We start from the raw sequence: 6,550 nt of genomic DNA, 5'->3' as shown, positions 1-6,550 counted from the left end.
GGTTATGTGTGTGTGTAGGAGTGTGTGTGAGTGTGCGCATTTGTGTGTGTGTGTGTGTGTGCATGTTTGGGTGTGTGTGTGTGCATTTTTGGGGGTATGTGTATGTTTACGTGTGTGCTTTTGTGTGTGCGTGTCTGTGCGTGCGTGTGTATGTGTGATTGTATGTGTGCGTGTGTCTGTATGTGTGCGTGCGTGTGTATGCTTGCGTATGTGTGGGTGTCTGTGTGTGAGTGTGCGTGTGAGTGGGGGTGGTGCTTGTGTGCATGTTTTTATGCGTGTGTTTGTGTGTGGGGGGGGCAGTGGTATGGGTGTGGTACTCACAGTCACGCGGTTCCGGGGCGAGCGGCGCGTTTTTGTTCTAGAGCAGTCCTCCACAGTCCACCCAGCTGTAAATGGGCACACCCTGAGACGGACCAGCCTTCCGATCGGGTGTGGCGAGGAAGTATATATATATATATATATATATGTATGGAAGTATGTATGTATACATGTATGTATATATATATTTATATATATATATATATATATATGAATGCATGTGTATGCTTAACGCATCATGTATGTATGTGTGTATATGCATGCTGTTATAATATACTGCAGAACATATCAATAGATTTTTCTTAACGTCGTATGTTACGACGATAGCAAACAATATGTCCGCCGTATGTTTGTGTTCCCGTTTTACTCTCCACAACTTTACTACAGATTCAGTATTTACACTCGAAGCAACATAAACTGTTGACCGAAGCAAATCTATAACTGTATTCTGAAGGCCCAGGCGTGGCTGTGTGGTTATAAGCTTGCTTTCCAACCACACGATTCCGGGTTCATTCCGAAGCTTTGCCAGTGGATTTAGAAGACAGAAACGGAAATACTTACATCAATTATAATCAGTGATGAGATTTATATCGGATTTTATCAATTAGCATGTAAAAACCAATTAAGTAAAAATTCATACTAAGTATTAAGTTTTATAAATGTAATCATAAAATCTCAAGAAGGGCAACTACCGTAACACAGCGGTTCGGCAAAAGAAAACCTGGTATCGATTCATTCGACTAAGTTTCTTCAAGACGGTGCCCCAGCATGGTCACAGTATAATGACTGATGCAAGTGAAAGGAAAGATAAAAGATATATATATATATAATCAAAATAAGCAACTAGGATATCCAAAGGTAGTGTAGTACAATCGTTTCATGCTACTTCATTTAATTAAAGAATGTAAGTATTACATGAGTTTTAAAATGTAGAGCACTCTTCAGCCACATATGGAATTTTTAAAAATTAAATTGACAATGTTTATTTTTATACTTATTCCATTTATATTCCATATATATACACACACACACACACACATATATATATATATATATATATATGGCAGATTTCCACACAGTTTTCGTCTGTTATTTTCACTCAGACACTGTTAGGTCCATGGTAATAGTAGAAAACAATGACCCAAGGTGCCGTGCAGTGGGATTGAACACGGAACCGTATGGTTGAAGAACATGCTTCTGAACCACACGGTAATAAATAAATACAAAAATAAACAAATAAATAAATAAACTAAATAAATATATAAAACCCAGGAATATTTAAAACGTAACTAAGAAGTCTATGGTTTGGAATATTTAACAGAGAACAGAATCTTGCACTTATGTTTTTAAATGCGGCGCAGAGGGAACATGCTGCATTTAGCTGGCGCATGAAATAAACAGAGGCCAATTTTGATCGGTGATGTGTTGCGAAGGTCAGATATGTCGTCTTTGACTCCATGCCATTCTTCATTACCAGATAGCACCGATGTTTTTATGCCGAACAAACAAGCATAAAAATGTGGAATCTATCCGACTAAAAGTCAGTGCTATGCTAGAACAAATCCATTTATATTCGCTTAACAAATCAAAGGAAAAATTCTTCACAGATTTGCAGTTTTCGATGGACGAGCGAAAAATGCATCGTAGAATGTTAAAGGAGACAAGTGGGGGAAAATAATTGGGATGGAAAAACAGCAAAATTCTTCAAAGACAATAATCTAAGGCTGAAAGCCTGGAAATATTACAAACAAAAATGAACAAAGGTCAGACTGTTAGAACCAACGAACTCTTGGGAAATGGTAAAATATGTGTATCGTAAAAATCACTACAAGGAATAGAAACGTTTGGCGGAAGAGAAAACGGAATAAAATAACAGTAAAAATTGGAAGACAATTAAAGAGAATGCACCAGTTGAGGCTTTTAGAACCAACATGTTTTCTGGCTTGGAGTCAGCGATGTGTGGCGGTGTTTTGGTTTGGAAACTTCAAGAAATGTGAATAATCGCTGGTAGCGATAATGGATTACTTAGAATGGTGGACGCTAAGAAATTGTTGTTTACACGTAGAGTCCCTCGCTCTCTCTCTCTCTCTTTCTCTCCCTCGCTTCCCCTCTCTCTCATTCTCTCTCTCTCATAGAAACACACATACTCGTGGCTTCGTGTCCCGCAGACAGCCTCCGACATTTTGTATCCAAAGGATTTCCTCTAACATATACATGCTATTCTCTGTAGCTTTATTTAAGACGGCCAGTTGCCAGAATCGTCGGCGCGTCGGACAAAATACTTAGTGGCATTTCGTCCGTCTTTACTTTCTGTGTTCAAATTCAGCCGAGGTTGACTTTTCCTCTCATCCTTTTGAGGAGGATAAAATATGCACCAGTTTTGTACTGGGGGTCAATGTAATCGACTCCCCTTCCCCTCAAAATGTGCTGGTCTTGAGCCAAAAATTGATATCATTATTAATAATCTAGTTAATTCTTTATTCTACCACCAGGTGGCGTCGTTGTCTTTTACATCCTGGTATTTGTGTTATTGACCAGACTGACCAGAAGAGTGGCGAGGGGTAAAGAGAGGGAGAGAAAGGAAGAGAGAGAGAGAGAGGAGAGAGAGAAATCAAAGTAAATCCCGGTGGGATTCGAACCCAAGTCGTAAAGAGACGCAACTAAACTTTGTCAGACATTTAATCGGACGCTCTACTACTCTCATTATCGTACCATATGATGAAGTGAGTCTTGTTCCATCCTGATTTAATTAATTAAGTAAAATTAATGAAACAAAGGCGCGGGCATTACCGTTTCGCTACCCCAGGGTCTTGAGTTCAGTCCCATTGCGTGGCACCTTGGGCAAGTGTCTCCTACTATAGCTTCGAGTCGACCAAGCCCTTGCGAGTGGATTTGGTAGACGGAAACTGAAAGAAGCTCGTCGTGTATATGTATATATATGTATATATATATATATATATATATATATATATATATATATATATATACAAATATATATATACATACATATAAATACATATATATATATATATATAGACATATGTATATATATATTTGTATATATATATATATATACTTGTATATGTGTTGTGTGTTTGTGTGTGTGTATGTATGTATGCATGTATGTATTTGTGGGTCTGTGTTTGTCCCCCCACCATCGTTTGACAACAGATATTGATGTGTTTACGTCCCCGTAACTTAGCGATTCGGCAAAAGAGACCGATAGAATAAGTACTAGGCTTATAAAGAATTAATCCTAAGGTCGACTTGTTCGACTAAAGGCAGTGCTACAGCATGGCCGCAGTTAAACGACTGAAACAAGTAAAAGACTAAAATAATATATATATATATATATATATATATGTATATATATATATGTATATATATATATATTTATAATTTTACCTTAAATTTTTTTTTGGTTAATGTGGTGCTTATTCTAACACCCTCTTTAGCCGAACTGCTAGCTTACGGGGAGGTAAACAAACCAGCACCTTTCGTTAAGCGGTGATACGGATAAACGAAAACACACACACAAATATATATATTTTTAACAAACTTATTCTTATATTATATTATAGATATGTGGAGGCGCAATGCCCCAGTGGTTAGGGCAGCGGACTCGCGGCTGTAGGGTCACGGTTTCGATTTCCAGAGTGATTATTGCCTGCTAAGCAAGCAGGCCAACAGAAGAAAGTTGTGGTGAAAGAGTTCAGCAGGGATCGCTACCACCCCCTGCCGGAACCGTAGGTGTTTTCGCTCAATAAACACTCACGACGCCCGGTCTGGGAATCGAAACCGTGACCCTACAGCTGCGAGTCCGCTGCCCTAACCACTGGGTCATTGCGCCTCCACATATATATAATATAAGAATAAGTGTGTTAAAAATATATATATTTGTGTGTGTGTTTTCGTTTATCCGTATCACCGCTTGACGAAAGGTGCTGGTTTGTTTACCTCCCCGTAAGCTAGCCGTTCGGCTAAAGAGAGTGTTAGAATAAGCACCACATTAACCAAAAAATAATAATAATAATAATAAAAAAATAAATAAAACGGAAAAAGTACTGGGGTCAATTCGCTCGACTAAAAATCCTTGAGTGCGGTGCCCCAGCATGGCCGCAATCCAATGAGTGAAACAAGTAAAAGGTGAGAAGGAAACTGAAGCTGTTCGATCTGCCTCAATCTCTCAATACAGTTCAGTTCAAAAGTATTTATTGATATTTTACTCCAAACACAACGAACCCCTTCACCGGTGTCATTTCCTTTCATAAGATCCCTCATCAGGAGAGCGTGGTGCATAAGAGCACTCGTGGTTATATCGTTGACAGACGAGAAACGTCTTCTACGATCCGCCTGAACTGCCAGATCACGTGATTTCACCTTGCTTTGGATTTGTCAACGATCTAATTATGTGCGTATTTATGCACCACGAGTCCTCATGAGAGATCCCCTCAAAGGAAATAACGCAGTATTCGGTGTTCTTACACAACAACGCAGTATTCGGTGTTCTTACACAACCTCGACGTTGTGTTGGAGATCAATATTGCCTTTTGGTATTGATTTAATAAACTTCCTAAAAAAAATCCCCTTTAATCGCATTCAACAGATAATCCTCTCCCTTTCCTTGTATCTCATCCACTCCTCGCATTCTGAAGATTTGTTGCCATTCCTGCAGACTTTGTGATTTTTGTTGTTGTTGTTGTTGTTGTTGTGGTGTGGTCAGGGTGGAGGTAGCTGTGGTTATTCTTATAATTGGTGCTGTTGCTGTTGTTGCTTGTTTGTTTGTTTGTTTGTTGATCGAAGCGGTCTTCGTCCCAGAGCTCGCAAGATCGCGCCTCAGGATTGTCTGTAGTGGGAGAAGTCCGATACGTGGTCCTTTGCTATTCATAAGACCCGCAGAAGAGAGAGCAGGTCAACCCCCGACTCACTGAGAGCATCGACGGATGGATGAATGCGCATCAAGGCTCAACGGTTGCATAGGAAGTCGGGGACAAGAAACAGGAAAAAAGAGTTGTGGCGAAAGTTGGGGCGAAAGAGTACAACAGATGTCGCCACCACCCCCTGCCGGAGCCTCGTGGAGCTTTAGGTGTTTTCGCTCAATAAACACACACAACGCCCGGTCTGGGAATCGAAACCGCGATCTTCCGACCGCGAGTCCGCTGCCCTAACCACTGGGCCATTGCGCCTCCACTACTCTTGCTGTTGTTGTTTAGCATGGGTCAAGCCCCGACTAAGCAGCCCTATGATCAAAGGAATTCTAGCCATGACCTTCCCGTCTTATCACATTATGTAACATATACTTTACACATCTAAAACTACTGAATGTGATTTGATGAAATTTGACTGCTATTTCTAGCAGTTTAAATGATCACTTAGACGCGACTTCATTGTGGTTCTCTAAGAACTAAAATATGGCTACTTTAGATTCTTGTGTCTAGAATCACACCAAATCAAAGAGATGTGAATTAAGGAATGGCGCACGTGACGCACAGACAGGCAGACTAGTCTCTACCCTCCTGGGACCATTAACTAATTAGAAACAAGTAAAAATCAAAATGTCGCTTGAGACGAAGCAGAAATTATTCTCGCTCGTAATAATAGTTTAGTTTCCTTGTTCTTGTAGGCGGTGGCGGTGGTGACGGTGGCGGCGGCGGTGGTGGTGGTGACGGTGGCGGCGGTGGTGGTGGTGGTGACGGTGGCGGCGGTGATGATGGTGGTGGTGATGGTGGTGGTAGTGATGGTGGTGGAGTTGGTGGTGGTGGTGGTGGTGGTGGTGGTGACGGTGGCGGCGGTGGTTGGTGGTGGTGGTGACGGTGGCGGCGCGGTGGTGGTGGTGTGACGGTGGCGGCGTGATGATGGTGGTGGTGATGGTGGTGGTAGTGATGGTGGTGGTGGCGGTGGCGGTGGTGGCGGTGGTGGTGGTGGTGACGGTGGCGGCGGCGGTGGTGGTGGTGACGGTGGCGGCGGTGATGATGGTGGTGGTGATGGTGGTGGTAGTGATGGTGGTGGAGTTGGTGGTGGTGGTGGTGGTGGTGGTGGTGGTGACGGTGGCGGCGGTGGTGGTGGTGGTGGTGACGGTGGCGGCGGCGGTGGTGGTGGTGACGGTGGCGGCGGTGATGATGGTGGAGTTGGTGGTGGTGGTGGTGGTGGTGGTGGTGGCGGTGGCGGTGGTGGCGGTGGTGGTGGTGGTGACGGTGGCGGCGGCGGTGGTGGTGGTGACGGTGGCGGCGGT

Source organism: Octopus sinensis, unplaced genomic scaffold (assembly GCF_006345805.1).
Source record: "Octopus sinensis unplaced genomic scaffold, ASM634580v1 Contig16368, whole genome shotgun sequence".
Lineage (NCBI taxonomy): Eukaryota > Metazoa > Mollusca > Cephalopoda > Octopoda > Octopodidae > Octopus > Octopus sinensis.
Note: the sequence above shows the minus strand (reverse complement) of the source record.